The 26301-nt window shown below is 40.8% G+C and overlaps 1 long non-coding RNA gene across 2 annotated transcripts in view; it reads left to right on the top strand.

Annotated features, from left to right (window-relative positions):
• Positions 1-26301, top strand: part of LOC102901678 — a 128494-nt gene that overhangs the window by 30421 nt on the left and 71772 nt on the right. Inside the window, exon 2 of one of the 2 annotated variants that reach the window (XR_006583306.1) lies at positions 21660-21799. The exons of the other annotated variant lie outside the window; for it this stretch is intronic. This is a non-coding gene — a long non-coding RNA (uncharacterized LOC102901678). The remainder of the gene's footprint in view (positions 1-21659; positions 21800-26301) is intronic. 2 annotated transcript variants of the gene reach the window in all.

The raw sequence follows: 26301 nt of genomic DNA, 5'->3' as shown, positions 1-26301 counted from the left end.
GTGTTTTTGATGTTAGCCATTCTGACAGGTGTGAGGTGATATCTCACTGTGGTTTTGATTTGCATTTCCCTAATGATGAGTGATGGTGAGCATCTTTTCATGTACATCTTGGCAATCTATATGTCTTCTTTAGAGAAATATCTGCTCGTATCTTTTGCCTATTTTTAAAAAAAATTTTTTTTAACGTTTATTTATTTTTGAGATAGAGAGACAGAGCATGAATGGGGGAGGGTCAGAGAGAGGGAGACACAGAATCCGAAACAGGCTCCAGGCTCTGAGCTGTCAGCACAGAGCCCGACACGGGGCTCGAACTCATGGACCGCGAGATCATGACCTGAGCCGAAGTCGGCCGCCCAACTGACTGAGCCACCCAGGCGCCCCTTTTTGCCCATTTTTTAGTTGGATTATTGGGTTTTGGCTGTTGAGTCGTATGAGTTCTTTATATATTTTGGATGCCAGCCCTTTATCAGATATGTCATTTGCAAATATCTTCTCCCACTCAGTAGGTTTTCTTTTAGCTTTGTGGTTTCCTTCATTGTGCAGAAGCTTTTTATTTTAATGTAGTCCCAATAGTTTATTTTTACTTTTGTTTCCCCTGCCTCAGGAGACCTATCTAGAAAGGTTGCTATGGCTGACATCCGAGAAGTTACTGCCTGTCTTCTCCTGTAGGATTCTTATGGTTTCAGGTCTCACATTTAGGTCTCTAATTCATTTTGGGTTTATTTTTGTATATGGTGTAAAAAAGTGGTCCAGGTTCATTCTTTTGCATGGAGCTGTCCAGTTTTCCCAGCACCATTTGTTGAAGACACTGTCTTTTTCCCATTGCATATTCCTGCCTCCTTTGTTGAAGATAAATTGACCATACAATCTTAGGTTTATTTCTAGGCTTTCTATTCCATTGATCTATGTGTCTTTTTTGGTGCCAGTACCATAGTGTTTTGATTACTACAGCTTTGATTACTACAGTTTAGATACAGTATATCTTGAAATCTGGAACTGTGATACCTCCAGCTCTGTTTTTCTTTTTTGGTTTGGCTATTTATGCTTTTGTAGTTCCGTACAAATTTTAGGATTGTTTGTTCTAGTTCTGTGAAAAATGCTGTTGGTATTTTGATAGGGATTGCATTAAATCTGTAGATTGCTTTGGGTGGTATGGACATTCCAACAACCTTTGACCTTGCCATCCATGAGCATGGAATGTCATTCCATTTGTTTGTGCCATCTTCAGTTTCTTTCGTCAGTGTTTTATAGTTTTCAGAGGACAGGCCATTCACCTCCTTGGTTGAGTTTATTCCTAGGTGTTTTATTATTTTTGGTGCAATGGTAAATGGGACTGCTTTCTTAATTTCTCTTTCTGCTTCTTCATTATTAGGGTATAGAAGCATAATAGGTTTCTGTACATTGATTATGTATCCTGTGACCTTACTGAATCCATTCATCAGTTCTAGTAGCTTTTTGGTGGAGTCTTTCAGGTTTTCTGTATGTAGTCTCCTGTCATCTGCACATAGTGAAAGTTTAATTTCTTCCTTACTGATTTGGATGCCTTTTATTCCTTTTTCTTGTCTGATCACTGTGGCTAAGACTTCTAGTACTTCGTTGAATAAATTGTTGAGAGTGGATGTCCTTGTCTTGTTCCTGACTTTAGGGGAAAAGCTCTCAGTTTCTCCCCACTGTCTGTGATGTTAGCTGTGGGTTTTTCATATATGGCATTTATTATGATAAGGTATGTTGTCTCTGAGCCTACTTTGTTGTGAGTTTTTGTCATGGATGGATGTTGTACTTTGTCAAATGCTTTTTCTGCGTCTATTGACATAACCATATGGTTTTTATCCTTCGTCTTATTGATATGATGTATCATGGTGATTGAATTCAAATATTGACCCACCCTTGCAACCTGAAAATAAATCCCACTGGATCATGGGGAATGAATTTTTTTCATGTTGCTTTGCTAATATTTTGTTTAGGATTTTTGCGTCTATGTTCATCAGAGATATTGGCCTGTAGTTCTCTTATTTTATAGTGTCTTTATCTGGTTTTATTACCATGGTAATGCTGGCCCCATAGATGAATTTGGAAGCTTTCCTTCCTCTTCATCTTCTTTTTGGAATAGTTTGAGAAGATTAGGTATGAACTCTTCTATAAGTGTTTTTCAGAATTCACCTGTGAAGTCATTTGGTCTGGACTTTTGTTTGTGGAGCATTATAAAAATTTTTTTTTTGTTTATTTGTTTTTTGAGAGCGAGTGAGCACAGACAGGGGAGTGACAGAGAGACAGAGAGACACAGTACCTAAAGCAGGCTCCAGGCTCTGAGCTGTCAGCACAGAGCCCGACACAGGGCTCAAACTCATGAACGGTAAGATCATGACCTGAGCTGAAGTCAAGACACTTAACCAACTGAGGTACCCAGGTGCCCCTGTGAGGCATTTTTTGATTACTGATTCAGTTTCATTGCTGGTAATCTGTCTGTTCAAATTTTCTGTTTCTTCAGTTTTGGGGGAAGATATATGTGTCTAGGAATTATCCATTTCTTCTAGGTGTCCAATTTATTAGCATATAGTTTTTCATAATATTCTCTGATGGTTGTATTTCTGTGGTTCTTTCTCATCTTTAATTTGTGATTTTGTTTATTTGAGTCCTTGCTCTTTTTTTTTTTCTTTTCTTTCTTTTTTTGATGAGTCTAGCTAGAGGTTTATGAGTCATGGTGATTTATTATTATTATTATTATTATTATTATTATTATTATTATTAGTGTGATCTTTTCAAAGGACCAGTTCATGGTTTCATTTATCTGTTCTGGTTTTTTTTGTTTTGTTTTAGTTTCCATATCTCTTATTTCTGCTCTAGTCTTTATTATTATTTCCTTTTTATTGCTGGTTTGAGTTTTTATTCTTCTTTTTTCTGGTTCCTCTAGGTGTACGTTTAATTCTTTATTTGTGATTTGTCTTGGATCTTGAGCTAGGACTGTGTTGCTATAAATTGCTTTCTTAAAATCGCTTTTGCTGCATGCCAAAGATTTTGGACTGTTGTGTTTTCATTTTTATATGTCTTCATGTATTGATTTTTTTCTTTGAATTCTTGGTTGAATCATTCATTGTTTAGTAGCATGTTATTTAACTTCCATGTAGTTGTCCTCTCTTCAGATTTTTTCTTGTTAGTCATTTCTAGTTTCATACCATTGTGATCAGAAAAGATGTATGATGTGACTTTGATCTTTTTGAATTTGTTGAAATTTGTTTTTTGGCCTAATATGTGATCTGTTCTGGAGAATGTTCCATGTGCACTTGCAAAGAATGTGTATTCTGTTGTTTTCAGATGGAATGTTCTGAATATATCTTTTAAATCCATCTGGTCCAATATGTCATTCAAAGCCAGTGTTTCCTTTTGGGTTTTCTGTTTGGATGATATGCCCATTGATGTAAGTGGGCTATTAAGGTCCCCTACTATTATTGTATTACCATCAATTAATTTCTTTATGTTTATTATTAGCTGCTTTATGCTTTTGGGTCATCTTGCATTGAATGCATAAATATTTACAATTGTTATATCTTCCTGTTAGATTGTCCCCATTATGATTATATGGTATCCTTTTTTGTCTCTTGTTTTTAAGTCTTTTACAGTCTTGTTTTAAAGTCTGTTTTGTCTCATATAAGTATTGCTACCCTAGCTTTCTTTTCACACCCATTTGCATGATAAATATTCTCCATCCCTTTACTTACTTTCTGCATGTGTCTTTAGGTCTGAAATGAGTCTCTTGTAGGTAGCATATAAATGGGTCTTGTTTTTTTTTATCCATTCTGTCATCATGTGTCTTTTGATTGGAGCATTTAGTACATTTACATTCAAAATAATTATTGATAGATATGTATTTATTATTTTAAATGTTACTTCTTTTATGGTTGTATTTGTAGTTCTTCTGTTTCTTTCTTCCCTTGCTCTCTTAAGATAACTTGGCTTTCTTTAGTGAGATAATTGGATTCCTTCCTCTCTCTTTCTCTCTTTTTTTCATATCTGTTACTGGTTTTTGGTTTGTGCTTATTACTAGGATTGTATATAACATCTGCATATAGCAGTCTATATTAAGTTGATGGGTTCTTAAGCTTGAACCCATTCTTTGCACCCCATTTTAGAGATTTGGTGTCATACTTTACATTATTTTATTTTGTGAGTCCCTTGACTGATTTTTAAAAATAGACTTAATTTTACAGCTTTTGTGCTTCTTTTATTGCACTTATTTATGGCCCCTCCTTTCCACTCAAAGAATCCCCTGTAACATTTCTTATAAGGCTGGTTAGTGGTCATGAATTCCTTTAGCCTTTGTTTGGGAAACTTTTTATCTCTCCTCTTTTTCCCTGAATGGTAGCCTTGATGGATAAAGTATTCTTAAAGATAGATTTTTTTCTTTCAGAACTTGGAAAATATCATGCCACTCCCTTCTGGCCTCTAAAGTTTCTGTTGAAAATTCAGTTGATAGCCTTATGAGGGTTCCTTTGTATGTAATTGTTTTCTTTTGCTGCTTTAAATATTTTATCTTTATCACTACTTTTTGCTATTCTAATTACTATGTGTCTTGGTGTGGACCTTCTTAGTTGATTTTGTTGGGGGATCTCTGTGCCCCCTGGATCTGAATTTCTCTTCCTTTCTTCAGATTTGTCAAGTTTTCAGTTATTTCTTCAAATAAATTTTCTGTCTTCCATTCTTTCTCTTTTCCTTCTGGGATCCCTATAATGTGAATGTTATTACACTTGATAGTGTCACTGAATTCCCTAAGTCTATTCCCACTTTGCATAATTTTTTATCTCACTGCTCAGCTTGATTGTATTATTTCATCATCTGTGTCACTGATTTGTTCTTTGGCTTGCTCTAGTCTGCTACTTATTCCACCTGGTGTATTTTTATTTTCACTTATTGTGTTCTTAATCTCTGTTTTTTTTCCATATCTCTTTTTTAAAGGTCTCACTGATGTCCTCTACTCTTTTCTCAATTTCAGTGAATATCTTTATGATCATTACTTTAAATTGTCTATCAATCAGGCATATATTACTTCTGTTTTGCTTAGGTCACTTGCTGTGGTTTTTTCCTCTTTTTTCATTTGGAACATATTCCTCGGTCTCCTCATTTGGTCTGTCTGTATCTGTTTCTGTGTGTTAGGAATGTCAGCTATGTCTCTTACATGAAGAAGAGATCCTGTAGTGCCCTACAGTGCAGTGTCCCCTATTTACCAGCACTGCATGCTTTAGTGGTGTCTCTTGTGTGTTGCATACACCTTGCTGTTGTGGCTGAGCTGCTGTTTCCTTCAGTCCAGTTGTGTATAGACACTCTCTTTGCCTGATGTAGGCAGGGTTTTGTCCCTGTGGTGTTCCTGGACAAGTCTGAGGCTGTCTTGGGCTTGAGTTGAGTCAGACTTGGTGTTTGTCAGGTGCAGTACCACCAAACTGCAGGGTGCTTTTCCTGTGTTGTCTCCTAAGAAACTTTCATTGGTGGGCAGGCCCTGCAATCAGACTAGATCTGTGCCTCCAGCCCAGTGCTGGGCTTGCAGTATGAGTGGTATGTGTGGTTATTTTTCCCTCTTCCCGGGGCAAGAGTCACTTTGGAGTGGTGCTGGCCCCTGTCTGTGTTGCTTGCACACTGCCAGACTTGTGTCCTCGTTTTGAATGGGCTTCATCCAAGAGAGTATTGGAGGGGGCGTATACAAGAAACACGTGGGGGTGGAGCAGGCAGTTTTAGTAAGGTTTGTGCACCAATCCTTTGTGAGAGGGGACCTGCTGCTCTCAGGACCAAGGCCCCACAGAGCCCCTGGGTCTGGAGGTGATGTGTTACAAGGCTTGCCATGGTCTTCTGGGAAGGAGACCCACAGCAATGGGACTGAGACAAGCCTGACTGGAAAGCGTAGATCCATGATGCCCAAGGGCAGGGCTTAATGTAAGGATGTTAGGTACTGTATGTAGGCACAGCACTGGCTCCCACAGATGGCCATGTTTTTATGCTTGGGTGTGTGGGAGGAAAGTGGTGCCTCCCAGCTCCTATCTTCCTCATACATCTCAGTCCCTCCACATGCTCTGAGATTAGTAAATAACTCTCCCTACCATATATCCCAGGCATTTTTCTAACTCCATCTTGTATGCTATATCTTTTTGGACTGTTGTGCTCTCTGTAAGGGTGGGGACCCAATTTCCTCTTGCCTTCCCAGCTCTCCCAGAGCTGAGCCCACTGATTTTTAAAATTCCGGGTTTACGAGGCGCCTGGGTGGCTCAGTCGGTTAAGTGTCCGACTTCAGCTCGGGTCATGATTTCACGGTTTGTGAGTTCGAGCCCCATGTCGGGCTCTGTGCTGACAGCTTGGATCCTGGAGCCTGCTTCGGATTCTGTCTCTCTCTCTCTCTCTCTCTCTCTCTCTCTCTCTCTGCCCCTCCCCCACTCATACTCTTTCTCTCTCTCAAAAATAAACAAACATTTAAAAAACTAATAAAATTCCAGGTTTACATCTCACGGTTGTAAGAACTCACAAAATTTGGCCCTTCTGGTCTTTAATGCCAAATATTATGGGGATTCATCTTTCCTGGTGTGATCATCTATTTCTCTCCTCTCTCCCTACCCACAGTTCCTCCCTCCCATGGACAGCCTTGCTATCTTTCAGCTCCCCACCATGTCTTTGCCCTTCCTACCCTTTTCATGTAGCCTCTTCTTTCCATTTGCTTGTGGAGTTTTTCTGCCCATCTTTGGATCGTTGCCTGGGTTATGTACACTGATGTGAGTGTTATCTAGTAGTGTCCATGGGACGAAGTGAGCTTAAGGTCCTCCTACTCCATCATCTTCCCAGCAGTCTGGGAATCTGGTCAAAATATTTGGAAAGCCACTGCCCTATAGTGAGAACACAGTTTATAGGCTACACTGAAAAGTGTTCAGAGCTTCCTGTCAGCTTTTCATCCTCACTCTAAAAGATGACTTTGGAGGAAAGCACATAATATGATAGAGACAGAAATCTAACAAAAAATAGAGGAAACTTGGCGAAAACAGAGACTCTACATGGAAAAATAAACATTAAAAGAAAAAGATTACACTAATATTCTCAAAGAGATGAGGAGATATTAGGACAGAGTGCTGTAAAGAGGGAATACTCAGAGACTAAGAAAAGAGAGCTTTCAAAATAAAATATCACAGAAATGAAAACTTTAATATAAGTGTCAGAAGATAGACTTGAGGAAGCCTTATTTACCTTTGTATCCCTTTTTAGCACCACATTCTACACAAATCAAATGATAATTAAAGACCTATCAAATGACTAATTGGATTAATGATTATAGCACAGAGAGGGTAAGTGGTTTGCCCAAGATCACATAGTTTGCAACGCTGGTGTTGTAAACCATATCACCTGGCTAATAAATCTTTCTACCATTATACCTAAGTATTTTAATGTATTTTGTTTTGGGGCATCTGACTGGCTCTGTTGATAGAGCTCCTTACTCTTGATCTTGGGGTCATGAGTTCAAGCCCCACATTGGGTGTAGAGATTACTAAAAAAAATTTTTAGGGGTGTCTGGGTGGTTCAGTCAGTTACGCTTCTGACTTGGGCTCAGGTCACGATCTCATGATCTGGGAGTTCAAGCTCTGTGTTGGACTCTGTGCTGACAGCTCAGAGCCTGAAGCCTGTTTAGGATTCTGTATCTCCCTCTCTCTCTCTGCCCCTCCCCTGCTCATGTGCTCTTTCAAAAATAAATAAACATTAAAAAAAAAAGTAAAACATGATTTTTTAAAACGTATTTTGTTTTATGAAGTACACGTTTTGTTTGCCGTGGGAAGAAGGCGTAGGCTGAGCTCGTGTGACATTTGAACAGTGGTGTTTTTATCCAGTTGAGTTTAGAGGATCACCTAGTCTGTGCGGATTGTTGCGGAGTTGTTGGATGTTCAAAGGATATTATCAGTGACCCTGATGAGGAGAGCTCTGTAGTGAGAAAAGACCAATCTACAGAAACAATTAGACTATTTTAACTCTTTATTGCCTAGTCTCTATTAAAATCAAGTGATAGAGTGTGAACATCAGACTGCAAGTAGTATAGGAATTTTGAGAAAGGAGAATCAAACTCTTTGTGAGCCTGGATACTCATGGAAGGCCAGAAAATCACTTGGGAGGTATTACCTGCCCTGGTAATCTCCTCTAGCAGAGAGCTGGTGGATATTGTGCTGCCCCTGCAGTCTTTAGCTTAACCACTCTGGTGCTTTCCAGCTGGGTCGAACAGTGGGCCGATTCCACACCAGCTGTTTACATGTGGTTAAATATAATCTCCACAGACTGTTATTAACTGTAGACATGTAGAAACTCCTACATGACCTCCAACCTGTCACACCCAACAATGTGATTCCTGGAGCTCTGGAAGTTTATTAGAATAAACAATTAGAACTACTTCCACGTCACATGAAGCCCATCACAAAATATTTCTGCTGATCTCCATCTTTTTCAGGAGAGCCTGGTTATTTCTTTCTAATTTATTGATATAAAATGTCAGAAGGTCTTTCTGGCTCAGGTTTTTCCCTCTCAATTGCCAAATAACGTGTCTTTTCTGGCTCAGAGTAATAATAGTAATTAAATCAGAGGGCATTTCACCATGGAAGTAAAAATTCAAATGAATATCTTTGAAGCACGTCTTCACCATCTTTGGGAATTGGGTTTGTGGAAAACACAGGCTTAAAAGGCAGAGATTTGATCCTCTACAGAGTTGCTTAAACCGGTGACAGAATCGTTGCTGGTGCTGGCGCTCACAGAGATCCTTGTTTTGAGTGATTGCACACAGTGGGGAGGAAGGAACAAAGAATGCCTGAGAAACTTTGTGCCCTTCAATCAGCTCAGCAAGTTTCTGGATAATGGTCTGGGGATAGTTTTGATGTGTCCCCTTGTGGGGTATGCTGCTGCTGGTCTTCCCCAAGCACTCCCATATGCGTGGGGACATCTGCTGGGGGAGGCCGGAATAAAGAAGAGGAAACCGAGGATTAAACAAACAATAAGCGACTCAGCATTCAAACACATCTGAGATGACTGAACTTGACTGGGGGCAGAGCCAACTAGTTATTACTGTAGTTTATTGGAAACCCCCAAACCAGGTTTCTCCATGGGAGTGAATAATGTTCTGCCACTCAACTTCCAGTAACATCCATCATGCAGAAATTACTTTAGAGACTATGTGTGTCATTTTCTCTTTGCTATGACAATTGTATGCACATTTAATGGTTTTCCAACAATGGTTATCATTTGAAAGAGAATCCTGCAGGTAGGCAGTTTGCCATTCTGACAGGGTTGCAGATATTCGTGGAGTATATTTCACCTTTATAATATTGATCACATATAATAATTGCTACTTACTGTATGCTGGGCTCTCCCTGTTCTAAGCACTTTACCTTATGAGACAGAATAGGTGCTATGATTATCTTATACTGTGGAGGAATCTGAAACACAGTGGGGATAAGTAATTTATCACATGGTTTGAAATGGAGAGTTGGAATCTGAGCTGGGGCAGTCTGAGACTTCCGGCTGTAGCCTTGACAATTTTAGAGACACAGACTTAGAAGATAATTGTCAAAAGGATTAAAAGGGGCACCTTGCAAGGGTGGCTCAGTCAGTTAAGCATCTGACTCTTGATTTTCATCAGGTCATGATCTCATGGTTCATTAGATCAAGCCCCGAATTGGGCTCTGAGCTGACATAGCAGAACCTGCTTGGGATTGTCTCTCTCTGTCTCTCTCTGACCCTCCCCTGCTCTCTCTCTCTCAAAACAAATAAATAAACTTAAAAAAAAAAAGAAAAATTAAAAAGAGATTCAGAGATACTGAATCTGAAAATGAACCCTGTCCACAAAGCATTTTATCAACTTAATTATTTAGAGAAGAAGGAGAAGGTCTTGAAGAATACAGGTGGTTAATAAATTAGAAGGGTAAGCAGGACAAAAGCTTCATTGTTCTGGATTAGCAGTAACATATACGATCTGGTAGTCACTTAATCAGCTGCTAGATCAGTATAAACAGCCGACCTAAATACAGATTTTGGATATCTATATGTAACACATATAGATAAATAAAATAGTATTGTCTGAAGAGGTATATGCGTCTTCATCATTTCAACAGCAAATGAGTGCAGGCTGGTTCCCTTTCGCTGGCAAACCTGTGTTGGAGGTCCTGCCTTTGGAGATGTTCATACTTAGCGGGGGTGGGAGGTGGAAACAGAAAGGACCACTTGCTGTCGTACCTACGGAGAAGAATCATAAGCATAGCTACTGTATTTTGAAGGCTGGCTTTTGCCAGGCACTTTGGGGTTGTATACTCATCCCTAATATTCAAAACTCTCCTGTGAAGTCAGGATTCATGTACCCATTTTCTGGATTGGGAACATGTGTCCAAAATGATACAGCTCCTAAATGACAGATTAAAATTTAGGGCTGTCTCAATCCCAAAGATGAAGTTGTTAGCTCACATCCGATAGAGCAAGAACTCGATCTTTTCAGTAGCAATGGTATTGATTTGTACTGTTTGTTGGTTACCTTTTGAAAATGTCTGGCTGGAATTGGGGGTATAGGCAGCAAACTAAGCATACCATGGATAACTGGTATGACTCCTTCAGAGCCTAGTGAGATACAAAAAGGACCCATTGGGCTGAGGAGATAGAAAGCTCTCCCTAGTAGGGTTATCTAAAGATATTCAATTACAGGGGCACCTGAGTGGCTCAGTTGGTTAAGTGACCAACTTTAGCTCAGGTCATGATCTCACAGTTCATGGGTTCAAGCCCCACGTGGGGCTCTGTGCTGACAGCTCACAGCCTGGAGCCTGCTTCAGATTCTATGTCTCCCTCTCTCTTTCTGCCCCTTACCCACTTGCAGTCTACCTCTCTCTCTCTCTCTCTCTCTCTCTCTCTCCCCCTCTCTCACACACACACACACACAAATAAACATTAAAAATTTTTTAAAAAATATATTCAATTACAGTGTTTATATAAGTACATTTTTAACTAATAAAGATACAAGTAATTCACCCTCATTTTTGAAGTACTAAGAAAATAAGCAAAACAGGGTGAAAGAACAAAGTACCTGCTATCCCACCGAGAGAGAAATATTTTATCTTCTGTCTTTCCAGACTTTGTTTTCTCTTTCCTCTCTCTCCCTACCCCTACCTCCCCCCGCCCGCCACACACACACACACACACACACACACACACACTTTTAAACTTGACTTTTTGGGGTGCCTGGGTGGCTTAGTTGGTCGAGTATCTGACTCTTGATTTCAGCTCAGGTCATGATCTCATGATTCCTGAGTTTGAGCCCTGCATTAAGCTCTGTGCTGACAGCATGGAGCCTACTCGGGATTCTCTCTCTTTCCCTTTCTGCCTCTCCCACGCTCTCTCTCACTCACTCTCTCTCAAAATAAATAAACATTAAAAAAAAAAAGAAATTTGACTTTTTTGTGCAATAATACCAGATTGGAATCTTGGGGGCCAGTAAAAACATACAGAATTTTGCGGGGCACCTGGGTGGCTCAGTCGGTTAGGCAACTGACTTCGGCTCAGGTCATGATCTCATGGTTCATGGGTTCGAGCCCTGCGTCAGGCTCTGTGCTGACAGCTCGGAGCCTGGAGCCTGCTTCGGATTCTGTGTCTCCCTCTCTCTCTGTTCCTCCCTTGCTCGTTCTCTGTCTCTCTCTGTTTCTCAAAAATAAATAAACGTATAGACCTACCCTATGACCCAGCAATAGCACTGCTAGGAATTTACCCAAGGGATACAGGAGTACTGATGCATAAGGGCACTTGTACCCCAATGTTTATAGCAGCACTCTCAACAATAACCAAATTATGGAAAGAGCCTGAATGTCCATCAACTGATGAATGGATCAAGAAATTGTGGTTTATATACACAATGGAGTACTATGACATGGCAATGAGAAAGAATGAAATATGGCCCTTTGTAGCAACATGGATGGAAGTGGAGAGTGTTATGCTAAGTGAAATAAGCCATACAGAGAAAGACAGATATCATGTTTTCACTCTTATGTGGATCCTGAGAAACTTAACAGAAACCCATGGGGGAGGGGAAGGAAAAAAAAAAAAAGAGGTTAGAGTGGGAGAGAGCCAAAGCATAAGAGACTCTTAAAAAACTGAGAACAAACTGAGGGTTGATGGGGGGTGGGAGGGAGAGGAGGGTGGGTGATGGGTATTGAGGAGGGCACCTTTTGGGATGAGCGCTGGATGTTGTGTGGAAACCAACTTGACAATAAATTTCATATACTGAAAAAAAATAAACGTTAAAAAAAACATATAGAATTTTGCGATGTACCAAGCTGCCATGGTATTAAGTGTTTAGGAATATAAAACTTGTACAAACAAGCTCCTGATGTACAATCCTTGAAACAGTCAAAGCTTGGAGGCAACAGGTATATTTCTTCTGGGGGAAAAGTCGACTGGATTGTAAAATTTTAAGGAGTTTAAAATTTGATTCACCACTAACCAGCATCCTTAAAGTGATATCAAAACAAAACAAAGGGCTGATGACAATGGTTTAAGCAAAGATTAACAGACTAAAATAGGTGTGTCGGTGCTCACCTGGGCAATAGCTGGAGTAGAATGTTACTGTTTTTATCTCAGGCCTGGCCATTTCTTTTTTTGAGAGAGTGCAAGTGGGGGAGGGGCTGGGAGGGGGGGACAGAGGATTCAAGTGGGCTCTGTGCTCACAGGCTGTCAGCAGAGAGCCCTGTGTGGGGCTCCAACTCAGGAACCACGAGATCATGACCTGAGCCGAAGTCAGACACTCAACCATCTGAGCCACCCAGCTGCCCCTGACCCTTTGTTTAAAGTTTATTTATTTATCTTGAGAGAAAGAGCATGCGAGAGCAAGAGTGGGGATGGGGGGGGGGGGTGCAGAGAGAAAGAGAGAGAATCCCAAGCAGGCTCGGTGCTGTCAGTGTGGAGCCATCTAGGGGCTTGATGCCATTAGTCATGAGATCCTGACCTGAGCTGAAGTCAAGAGTTGAGCACTTCGTGGACTGAGCCACCCAGGCACCCCAGGCCTGACCATTTTAATTTGAGTTTTAAGATGTAAGAGAATACTAACAACAACAATGATTATAGCTCTAATTTATTGAGCCCATGGTGGGAGCCAGGTGTGAATTGAACACTTTACATTATACCCTTTTATCTTTTAAAGATCTTTATTACAGATGCTTATCTATTCTTATTTTGTAGTTATCTTAAAACAAGGGCTAAGAGCTTTGCTTCCAAGGTGAATTGGGAAGGAAAAATAATTTTCTCTTTACCCTTCTGAGTTCTTGGTCAAGACTCCCTGTCCACCCCCCCCCCACCCCCCCCACCCCCCCCCCCGCCAGTAACACAAGACAGATTAACAGGAGAACGATAACATTCAATCTGGAATGTTCCATGAAAATATGAGTTTCAAAAGGTGACCAGCAATTGAGCTAAGCACAAGTTTAGGGGCTGAGGCTTCAAAGGGAGAAGCAATTGGGGGGAAGATGAGAAGAGAAATGTTTTGTAAACAAAGATTGTCCTGCCAGGCAGGTTAAGTCCCTCAGGTGAAAAAGTTCTGTGGTAATAGCTCTCTTCCAGGTAGAGGCCCCCTTTCTAATGTAAATTTCCTTTATAAATGTAGATACCCTTTACAAAAGGAGCTTCTCCTGCATTTGTAGTTTCTAAAAAATAATTAGCTCAAAATCATCTTTACACTAAAGAAGCTTGTTTTGCAATGGCACATTGGGCTACCCTTCAGTAAGGAGAAAAAAAATATATTTGGAATGATCTTTAAAAAAAGCCAGAGAGCTTCATTTTGTTTGGCGTTGGTCTTTTCAGTTCTGTTTGCTTTGGTAAATGAGCCAGTACTTCCAGTAGTGGGTCCAACAACCTTCTTACCCTCAACCCAGCTTGACTTTGGCAAATTCACAGATTTGCCCCGTGTTAAAGGTCAAGCCTGTAAAGTGCTGAAGTGCTGGGATTCATTCCTTCCCTTGCCTGTTAACAGCCTCCTGTTGTTTTTCACATGCCGCAATCAGCAAACTCAGGAGTGTGTGTTGATAAGCATTGCCTTATTTTGTAGGCAACTGTGTTCTTGATAATTTGTTTTTAAACCAGAATCAATGGTAAGTCATTCTTTTCAATCTTGATATCATCAATACTAGGGAACGAGAGGGAGCAGGATACGTGACCCCAAAATGTGCTGTTTTGCCCTGTGGATTATTTTGAGCTGGAGACAATCAAGACCTAACAGACTCAGGAAAGGGTGGCTTTTTGTTTTGTTTTGTTTTGTTTTGTTTTGTTTTGTTTTGTTTCTTTTCCCTCTCCCTTAACTACCTATGAGAATTTAGATAGGGGGACTTAACCAGCAGAAGCTATTACCAGGGATGACTTTTTACGTTAGAAAGACTGATCTACACCTGGAACATGTGTTTACCCAATATCTGCTCTTCCCTTCTTCCTGTGAATTGTCTTCTTTCCCTTTGAAGTCCTAGACCCCTATCCCCTCTTCCTTAGCTCAGAATGGGAAATCAATCTTGATTGCCTGCCTGGGAGCCTCATGTCTTTGGGATTCTTGTACAGACGAAGTTAAATTTTTTTCTCTTGTCAACCTGGCTAATGTGAATTTAATTATTAGACTAGCCAAAGAAACTAGAAGGGAAGAAAAGAGTTTCTCCCCTACAGGAACTGCAGAAGAAATCTGTTAGATATGTCTAGACTTTAGTATAATTTGTTAACAAAAAGAACTTGTTAACAAACTTTGAGATATCAGTCCCATGTAACAGATTCACAGTGGGGATGGGAATAGCTATCTCCTGAGAAATTCTCTTTAAGATGTAAAGTTAAAGGGGGAAATTTTTCTGTTATCATAAATTGTACACTTTTCTCCTATTAATCCGTTTTTGTCGGTTTAACTTGCAGACCCAACCAGAGACCATAAGAGGGAGGAGGAAAACTTTTTCCTCCCCTACAGCGTTCATTCTGTTTTTTTTTTTCTGTAGCTATCACTGGACTCAGTCTTGTAATGACAGTGTTGTAAATGGGACCACAATGATTTGAATTAAAGACTAAAGTTCTTCTTCCAATTTGGATAACACTCTAGATATTTTTAATACCCTCAGGAAAATCTTTCCACATCTGTAGAACAGAGATAAGGGTTTTCAACACAGTGGTATCCCTGGCTATGGAGCCTGCCATGTGTGGGGTAGCTGTAAAGCACTGCGTAAAGGAAGAACAGTGTTACATTTGGTACTTTTCCTGTCTTGTTTGGGAACCCTGTCTATGAAAAATGATGGATTGAGAGAAGAAGAGGAGGGGTGTTTTCTTTCAGGGAACCTGGCTAAGGAAAGCAGCTCACAGCAGAACACATAAAATACAAAGGTTTCCACTTGCATGTGAACTGCCTTTTATTGAGCACCATTCTGTCCCAAGCAAAATGAATCATCCCTCTTAAAAATTTTTTTTTTCAACGTTTATTTAATTTTTTGGGACAGAGAGAGACAGAGCATGAACGGGGGAGGGGCAGAGAGAGAGGGAGACACAGAATCAGAAACAGGCTCCAGGCTCTGAGCCATCAGCCCAGAGCCCGACGCGGGGCTCGAACTCCCGGACCGCGAGATCGTGACCTGGCTGAAGTCGGACGCTTAACCGACTGCGCCACCCAGGCGCCCCGAATCATCCCTCTTTAAAGACAACAAAAACCTCTTAAGATAATGACTAGGCAAGTATCATTAATTCAATAGACAAGTATCATTAATTCAGTAGACACAGTAGCCTGATTCAGGTTCAAAGTGCCAGCCTTTAAGAACACTCAGTAACCATTCATCTTGAAAAGCTGCTAAGCTAAAACAAACAAACAAAAAAGGGAAAACTGAAGACAATTTAAGATTTGAGAAGTCTAATTAAATGTTAAACAAGGTAATATTTGCAAGGCACTGGGCACAGAGTAAGCTATAGTTGAATTGTAGTTTCAATTATTGCAACTACTGAGAATGGGAGAGAGAAAAAAGGCCGGAAAAGGACATTGGAAAACTAATGAAAGACAGTATTGATGAGTTTTAGGGGGTGATGGTGGCGTGGTCCGGAGCTGCCGGCCAAGGAAGAATTCTTTGGTGCAAAAAGGTGGGAAAAAAAAAGAACATCTTTGGTGCAAAAAGGTGATTTGATTAAAACACGGGGCCAGTACTCGTGGGCAGAAAGAGCTGCACTGGGGTTGTGATGAGTAACTCGTTATATACCCTGAGGTTGGGAGGGGCTTAGGGATAGAGTAAGTCTTTGAAGTATTTTGGAAGCAAGGTTTCTAGGACTTTCAGGGGCTAGCTGTTGTTAGGAAAACACCATTTATTACCACTTGTTAAAACCTCAGTCATGAGACCCTTCAGATGTGTATCAGGGGGCCATAATCTTGGAGTATAATTGCCAGCATATATCTTGGGGGAATTGAGATAAAGGAAGTTTCCAAAGGAATTTTTATATGTTAAAGTAGTCTTACAGGGTCCTAGGAGGGTAGGATAATGTTAGTCCAAGATTCCTTTTTGCCCCTAGCAAAGTGTCACCATCTTTCGGCTGAGCTCCTGGAAGGAGGTAACTCTGCCTGTGTCAAGGACTCATCAATGGGCTGTCGGCAATAAGGGCATTTAATTTTTCATTTGCCTTAGTTTCCCATGCCACCATGGCAAGCGTTTAAACCCCTTTCCATCTTGATGAGGGTGATATTTAGGGCTCCAGGAAACAGAGTCTGTAGGTTTCTGGAGATTACGCTATGGGTAAAATTGCCTTTTTCTTGCAGTTTACTAAGTTATCCATAAACTGAAGGAGACTCCTGTCCTGCATGGCTGTGATCTCTATCAGCCAACCATTTGCTTTCTTTCCTTTCCCCTGTTCTTGGGCAGCCAGGAGTGTCCGAGGAATATCACACATATCCCGCCTGGGGGAGGTGGGGAGTGCTGTTAGCCTGTACTTTGCCCTCAGCTTGCCCCATGCTCCCTCATCATTAGCGTCAAATATATTTACAGTTTTTAAAAAGTCAGTCACACTTAGGTGACCCAACTAGGCAAGGACTGACAAGCTTCCTGGGGCCAGGGGAGGGAGGGAAGGAGGGGGTGGAGTCTAGAAAAGAAGATAGGTGTAAGAAGCTAGCCTTGCCTCTGTCACCATCTTGCTGTGGTCCTGGGCACTCGAGTTTAGTAACAGTGTATGGAGGATCTAAGTTCTGGGCTCTTGGGATGAATAAGTCACAGTCCCTATCTTAAGTAGCTCACAGGTTTCTTTATATTTCAGGGCCTTGTGCCTGTGCCTTTCATCTGAAAATTAGTTAACCTAAATCAGTGTTCCTCAGACTTTAGGAAATATATGGTCTTCTTTTAAAAGTAAAAGAATTTGGGGGGGGGGTGCGCCTGGCTGGCTCAGACAGTTAAGCATCTGATTTCAGCTCAGGTCATGATCTTACAGTATGTGAGTTCGAGCCCTGCCTGCTTTGGGTTCCGTGTCTCCCTCTCTTTCTGCCGTCCCCCCAGTCACACTCTCTGTCTCTCTCTCTCAGAAATAAACATTAAAAAAAAAAAAAAAAAGAATTAGGGGGCCTAGCTGGCTCAGTTGGAAGAGCATGCTACTCTTGATCTCAGGGCCATGAATTCCAGCCCCACGTTGGGTGTAGAGATTACTTAAATGAATAAATAAATAAAAATTTTTAAAAAAGAAAAGAATTAATGAAATTCTAAAAACTAAATTACTATTAAATTATTAAAAGGAAAAGAAGAATTATTAAATTTAATAAATTATTTTGGTGATAATGGTACTTAAATAACACCACCACCTGAGAAAGCATAAACTCCTTGCATTATGCAGTAATTGTCATTCAACTGTAAAACCCAATCTAATTTATAAGCTAAAAATCAAACTTGACACCATTAACTGGGTATAAAGAATGATAATTTTTGAAGTAAAGTTGCTGGTTCCGTCATGAATGTAGTGCCTTCAGTACCTCAATCCTGTCTCCATTTTTCTCTGTTCAAACCACCAGGAAATCAAACTGCTGCATACAGTGCATTTTGGCATAAATGTGACTCATGTGTGTCATTAGGTTTCCCTTTATGGTTTGCTCACCAAAATGAATGTTGATGCTGTTTGGCATTAAGAAAAACACAGACCCAAACACCAAAATTGCATGACAGTACATAGATTTGAGGAGTCCGTGCAGATGATCCCAAATCTGCTCCTATATTTCTTAGATTAGTATTAGACTACAAACACAAAAGTTAGGATTTCTTAAAGAACGTGTGTCCTTTACAATATATCTGACCCCAGTTTGGGGGACATGTGTTGTCTTTCCTACCCCTCAAATCCTAAAAACTCTATTCCTACTCTTAGGAAGTTTGTCCTTGATGTTACTTTTAGTACATGCTCAATTAAATATTGGTTTGAATTGATTACACTTTGGTATATAAAGTTATCCAATCTGTGAAATAATAGAAAATATATTTTGGTGTCTGACCCTGATTGCTGGAACAGAGCTCCTAAAACCCTTGTAATTTCCTAAGTGAGAAGAGCACATAGGAGCATCTTTTGTTCTAATATTTTGTTTTGACTCTGGTTCCTGACACTAGGCTCCTAAATCCCTTGCAATTTACTGGGTAATAGGAATGTCTGTTCTAATGGGGAGACTCTTGGTGGGCTCCTGGATGGGGGGCTGGTCACGAGAAAGACCACGTCTTGATTAGAACTTGGAATTTTCAGCCCCATCACTCATTTTCCAGAGAGGAGAAAAGGGCTGGAAATGGAGCTAGTAATTGATCACGCCTGCATAATCAAGCCTCCATAAAAATCCTAATGGTATGGGGTTTGGAGAACTTGGTGGGTTGGTAAACAGATGGAGGTGCTGGGAGGGTGGTGCACCCAAAGAGGGCTTGGAAGCTGGGTGTCCCTTCCCACATACCTTGTTCTACACATCTCTTCTATTTGGATGTTCATCTGTATTCGTTATCATATCCTTTTTAAATAAGCTGGTGAAAAATAAGTAAAGCTGTTTTCCTGTGTTCAGTGGTTGCTCTCACAAATTACTGAACCCAAGGATGCAGCCTGGGAACCTCTGATTTATAGCTGGTCAGAAGCACAGGTGACAATGTGGACTTGTGATTGGCATCTGAAGTGGAGGGAGCAATTTTGTGGGCTGAGCCCTTAACCTGTGGGATCTCCAGGGAGATAGTGTCAGAATTGAGTTAAATTGTAGGACACCCAGCTGGATTTGCAGAATTGTTCAGTATGGGCAAAAAGCCCCACGTATCTAGTGTCAGAAGTTTTATGAGTGCAGTAGTCATGGGAGAGCAAAGGAGAGAGGAGTGTATTTTTCCTACTCACAGTCCAGCCTTGTTTACAAAGCAGAAATTTTTATTTGCAGTTTTCTTGGTATAGTTTATAAATGCCATATAAAAATACTTATTAAATTCAGCCAATTAGTTGGAATATGCCCTTCTAGTACACTGTATAGATTAGATAGTAGAGGATAAAAGTGTGCTGGAAAGTATGCCTATACCCTGTTCTAAGAGAAGTTATTATGGTTATAGACCTTACATCCTGGATGGCCTTGTTTTCTGTGCTGTGCCATTCTCGCACTTCGTAGGCCACAGGACCAGGGAGGGCACCCAGTCAACCTGGGGTCTGCTGAGCAGAGCAACCAGTGACTTCTTTCATCTGTCTCAAAAACATGAGCTGGGCCAAGCTGCTCTCTCTCTTCTGGGGACTTTGAAACAAGGAATATGGATGGAATTTACCCGTTAAAGTTAGGAACTATAGCTGAAAGTTCATGAGGGGGCATCAGCAATGGGAAGCTTGTTGGTGCAGACTGAAATACAGGAGAGAAGCAAACATCAGATGTTGGTGGCATGGAAAGCAGCAGCCAAGTGGGGGTAACTGAGTCACATTAATTGTAGAGTGTCGGGGCAAGGTTCCAGTGACCACAGGCCCTTAGAGCCACCTTGAATTCTGAGCAGCCCTCCTCCAGCACCAATCTTTGTGGGGTCTTACCCTGTTGCAATGCCACTTCTTGAATTACCTTTGGCAAATAGCTAACCTCTCTATGCCTCAGTTTCCTCAACTGTAAAATGGAGATCATGATAGACTCTACCTCCTAGGCTTGATTAGGAAGATTAATGAGGGAGGGCTTAGTACCAGCCTGGGCACATAGTGATTAGTCAATAAACGTTAAGTCTAATCATAATTATTTCTTCCGTGATATATTTTATATTACATGAAAATAAATTTAATTGTGTCTAGCTAGAATGTGACTCTGTTTCTTATAATGAGACCTCAGTAAAACAAGGAGATGGTGTTATTTTCCTTTGAGTTTGCCTGGAACTTCATCTGTGTTGGTCAGAAGTATGGGATTTCTGAAAATTGACCATCTGGCACGGGAGCTCTCATTTTAGTAAACTCATTTTGATTCTTTGATAAAATAAGATGGCTCAAATTTAAGGATAGGTCATTATTGAGTGTTTTATATTAAATGCAGAACTAGTGATTTTTAGATTTTTTTTTAAAGAAAAAGACAAAGAATAATTAGGTAAGCTAAGTCCTGAGAACTCAAAAATTCAGAGGCGCAGGTGCCCCAGGCAAAGATAAGATGTGGAGAGTCAGAGAAAGGGGAGGCCGTGGGGTGAAAGAACTGGCAAAGTGGGGAATTATTCCTGTCCTGCAGGATAAATGATCTCTTTTCCATCTTTTATACTTCCATCTTTTTCTTTCCAAGTTTGTAATTTAGTCTATAGGAAACTCCCCCTACCTCTGAGATGTGTTTCTGAATTTATAATGGAACTCACAGAGAAGGGAGGGCCAATGCCTGACATACAGTGGGACCTCAGCAAATGTTTGCTTGACCAAATTGAGCATTAAAATGTACTCTGCAGACTTTATTAAAAATACTTGTTCCAGAAAACAAATGCTCCCTCTAAAGCACCAGAGGAAACCAACACAAGGTCTGATGACAGAGGAAATGTAATTGCCTTGATGTTTTTAAGAAGCATTTAGTCATAGCTACTAATCCACAAAGACTCTCCCGGTTTCTATGGAGACTTAAGAAAGCCCAACTGTACCAAAATAAAATAAGTGTTAACCTATAGCTGCCAGACCTCAGGAACACCAGTTTTACGTATGATTAAACATTTTGCGAAGCACGGGCTTCCATGAGGACAGTGTAGAGGAGAGCTGCAATGGGGTGGCCTTGAGCTCCGCCTTGGCCTGTAGCAGGCCGAGGTGCTGGGCAGGTGCGTCACTCCTATGGGCTTTGATTTCTTCATCTGTAAAGTGAGGGTACTGAACTTCTGGAGACGGTCTTCATGATGCCTTCCTGCTCTAACACTCAGTTGAAGTAGCTCGGGTTTGAAATTTAGATTGTGGGAAAATGTAAAAGAGGCAGAAAAGGCAAAGCTCAGAGGAGGTGGCAAACCACAACTGGGGAGTATAGTGATTTTTCTAGTGCCTGTGGGAGCCAGCTACGAGGTGACTCAGAGACTCTTACCTGGTATTCACACCCTTGGGTTGTCCCCTCCCATACTGATAGGGCTACCCTGTGTGAACAGTAAGACAGGATGGGAAGTGACCGTGTGTGATTTCTGAGGCTGTCACAAAAGACATTGTGGTTTTCACTTTCTTGATTCTGTTTCTCTGGGGGAATCTAGCCACCATGTCACGAGGATACTTGCGTATATGAAAATATACACATGAGAAGGGACTGAGGCCTCCTGCCAGCACCCAGCACCACCTGAGAGAACCGTCTGGGCAGCAGACCCTCCAGCCCCAGTCAAGCCTTCAGATGAAGGTAGCCCCAGTGAACATCTTGACTAACACTTCATCAGAAACCCAAGCCAGAATCAGCCAGCTAAACCATTCTTGAATTCCTGAACTACAGAAACTGTGTGAGATAACAAATGTTTATTCTTATTTTAAGCCACTAAATGTTTTGTGATGATTTACTCCACAGCAATACATAGCTGTTGCAATGCCTGTGTGAACAATATAGTTGTTGATATAGAATGTTTTTATAACATGCACTGGTTATTTCACCATCATTCCTTAATTTATTCACTCATTAAAAACTTTATTGAGAACCTATTGTGTGCCAGGCACTGTACCAGGTGGTGAAATTCAGGAAAAAATGCAGTTTCCTGTCATGGAGCAGCTCATAATCTGGGAAGCTGGGGACTGGGTGGGTGGTGGCAAAACATAGATGCTTATAACAGATGCCACTTTGGTATCCCTGCTTTAGTATTGCATTTTCCATTTCTGCCGGTGTTTTGAGTACATCAACTTCGGCTGTGACTTCAGTGGTTGAAGAGAATGCTCATCAGTTACTGCCAAATGACAGTTTTTGGTTTTAATAGGAGTGATCAATACCATCAGCTCCCCCTTTAAATGCTAATGAATGCTTTAACACAGCAGATGTAGACATACAGTACACTGCAGATTAAAATTAGGCACAAAATTAAATTGCTTACACATAGCAAGGAGCCAGTTTGGACATCTTGATAATCAGCCACAACCAGCTGACAGATCTTGAATTGTCCCTGCACCAACGTCAAGCCTCCCCCAGGCTCAGCCAGAGCAGGAATCATCTGGCTCAGGAATGTGCCTGGTACCTTTGGGTATGAGAAAGGAAAACTGCCAGGTCAGACTTTCAGTAAAGCTTTATGTACTTTTAGGAGCAGTCACAGCTGCACTGGGGAGGGCACTAGGATTAGAAACAGTTGCTAGTCATTAAAAAGAACTTTGGGCTTCTGGAAAGGAAAGCCTTATAGTGAGACTATAAGTGTCTAAAAAGACAATGTCTATATGTGAATGTCTTGAACACACATAGTATTTCTATTCTCTTTTATTCCTGTGACAAGCATTTATTGAGAGCCTGTGTTTATAGTGCTATACTCTAGAGATTCAAAGTGGAAAATCATACAGTTCACTATGATACAAAGAGCTGTTTCTTGGGAAAAATAGTCTGACTTTTCCCTGGGGGACTTGACTTAGCCACAATTTGCTGTCAGTGATAAGCCCCAAATTTAATCAGTGCCTCTGAGTTCTCAGGGGCCAGCTCCCATTGGCAAAGCTCACAAAAGGCTGATGTATAAAGTCAGAATGGCAAGTATTTTAACACTAGAAATGCAACTCTAAAGTGGATTGGAGACTCTTGGTAAGGTCACTTAATGAGAAGCTTAGAGCAAGAATTTAGATGATTTATTGGTTTGCTAGGCTCATTAATTAATGTATTCATTCAGCAAATAGACTGAGTACCAACTATTGTGGGATACACTGGTCATCAAGATAGGCACGGTCCCTTGCCTTCAGAGATCTGATAGCCTAGTAGGACAACCAACTCTATAACCAAATTTGGGGACAATTATAACAATGGGGAATACATATGATTGAGTAACCAAAAGGTTCTCATGAGGGAAGGAAGGCCTTACCCAGGCCTGGGGATCTTGGAAGGTGTCCTGGAGGCAGTGATGTCTTAGCAGAGAGGTGAAGGATGACCTAGCCACACAGTGCCAAGGAAGCTGGATGGAGGGATTACCAGTTTTGAAGACCAGAAGGAACACGGCAGCAATTCAGTGTGGCTAGAGCATGGTGTTTGATTGCCGTGGGGAGAGGCAAATGGGGATACAGAAGAACGGGACCATATGACCGTCTCCACAGCAGGTTCATATTTCCCCAACTGAGTGGATTCTCATGTCTGTTTGGAAGGGGTTCTGCTGGACAGTATTGTCCTCCTTAAGGGGTCTCCGTGCATGACTGCACAGATTGTGCCCAGCATGAAGGCCTGGCGTGGATAGTATGGCTAACCTTTTACTTTGTGGGTCACCTCATCTTGGGTTTCCAAGATTGACCACCCCTGGTTGTCTCCAAACCTGTCTCCAAACCTATACCCTGACCCTCCCTCCACCTCTAAAAGGTTCATGCTGTCTTTGGATTGCCTCGTACTTCCAGTCTGATTTGCAAACATGTTCTTCAGATCTGGGAGATATTGCAGCATTTGTGGCCATTCCACTGATGACATCTCAGAGGTTAGTCTTGCTTTCCTGTTGACACATTCTTGGGCATCCCTGCACTGTTCTCACAGAGGACCTTTGGGGAAGTGGGTTTGAAGGGTTGAGTAGTGGTGCTAGGGAGTGAGTGATGAAAGGCCTGCAAGAGGAGTACCGAATGGGGAAAATTGTTGGAAATGTGGAGGGAGAAGCAGGATGTCCCCTGGATCTTGAGGCCTGAGTGGGATTTCTCTAGTGGTAAGGGAAGGATCTGGACGCCTGGGGGACTGTTGAGGATATGGATCATTAGTTCTGGAGAGTTAATCTTGATTTTGGTTTTGCATGAATGAACTATGAGGACATGAGTCTTCTTCATTCTTTAACCCTCTTGATTTGGCCATGCATTATTTGGTAAGCTCATTCGTCAAAGGAAAAGGGCAATTGAGTAAAAAGTCACTGGTGCCGGCTCCGCTGAAGTCTGGACAAGTTTGACCGTGGATCTGGCATTTCTTCCACCTCTGGAATCTTAGAAAACAGTTTCAGTAATAGCAAATAGAGGTAAGCTCAGGGCTTATGCTCTGACTTCCCCAGGGCATCCTGGCCTACCTAGAGCCTCTCAGATCCGGTGGTGGCAAGAGATTTTATAAGCCTCCTAAGTACAGTGTCTATAATTTAAAATTTCAGTAATGCTATGTCCTGAACAAGTTGGCACAACCAAATCGTGGCATCCTATAACTGAGCAGTTTCTGAGAGCCAAAATTTTGGAAGCATGCCGTATCTGTACCAGCTTGTTGAAGCAAATTGATAGATTATGGAGAATGTACTTATAAAGTACTTCTCTAATGGAAAAATCTCTGTGAAGTCAGAATGCCCAGAGCTGTGTCCAGGATGTTCTGGCTCTGCTACTTTGTACTACTGGACATTTTGATTTCCCTAGGACATCTGACTCTATATGGATGAAATATTTTTATCAAAACTATATTATTATTAAGATTTTTTTCAAGAAAGAATTGCATGAAGTGAAGGTCATTTTCAATTTAATTTCCTGATTTTCTATCCAACATAATAAAATTGCCCCTTTTTTTTTATTTTTGAGAGAGAGAGAGAGAGAGAGAGAGAGAGAGAGCAAGGAGGGGAGGGGCAGAGAGAGAGAGAGGGAGACACAAAATCTGGAATAGGCTCCAGGCTTTGAGCTGTCAGCGCAGAGACTGATACAGGGATCGAACTCGGGAATAATGAGATCATTCCCGGACGCTTAACCGACTGACCCACCCAGGTGCCCTGCCTCTCATTTTTATATTAAATTTTTTATTGTATCAATTTTTTCCCCACGGGATCGGTTCTTTTCAATTTAAATTTTACATTGAAGGTTTTATATATCAAAAGTTGTTTTGTTGAAGTTTTACCAGTTATCACTTGTGCCACTGTGGGTATTCTTTTGTGGCAATTGTTTCTTAATCTAATTTTCCCAGGTTAGATTTTACCATTCTCAATTTCACTGTGAATAGTTTTAAATACTGCAGTTTAATTGTTATTATTCTTATGAACTATATTCATTATTAATTGGTTGAAAACAATTGTTAGTTTATATTTATTTCTAAAGTTAGTCCCTGATAAATAATCTCCAGTTTTCCTTTACAGATTTGGGATTATTTGATTATTCAGACTATTTCTATAGAATTGCTAATTCAGTGACTTTGCAGAGAGCAAAATATCTTGCTTTGTTTGGGCTGAGCCTAGAACAATGACTACCTGTGTGGTAGCAACCGACATAGATTCAGCAGTTCCAGATCCTGTCAAAAGCCTCCTTAATGACCATTAAATTGCCACATTTAGAGATGCCCAACTCAAGATGTATTTTCTTAATTTGTTTCTACTGGAATTTTTTCTCTTAAAATATCCTTTTTTTTTTTAATTCAGCTTCTTGTAAGTTCTATAATTTCTCATTGTTGGCAACTGATTTAGTTGGATGGAAAAAAAATTCTATTAATCCTTGCTCTGTTCTTATTTCATCTTTCAACCTGGCAAGCAACTCTTGGTGAATAAGCATCATTAGAAAAAAAGAAAGAAAGAAAGAACATCCAACTCTTATTATTTCTTTACAACCAAGAATCAGATTCTAGATATTCTTGTTTTCGTTTTGACTGGGAGCATTGATGCTAACAAGTATTTTTTCCAAGAGGTATTACAAAGTGGTCAGTTTTGTGTGCTCTTGGAATAACCAATTTGCAATCGGCTACTACATTAAATAGGGCTGAGGTCATTAAGTCATTTCACTACCAGCCTGGATTCTCTAACCCATAGCCCA

This window comes from Felis catus, chromosome C1 (assembly GCF_018350175.1).
Source record: "Felis catus isolate Fca126 chromosome C1, F.catus_Fca126_mat1.0, whole genome shotgun sequence".
Classification (NCBI taxonomy): Eukaryota; Metazoa; Chordata; class Mammalia; order Carnivora; family Felidae; genus Felis; species Felis catus.
This window is presented reverse-complemented; position numbering and strand designations above follow the sequence as displayed.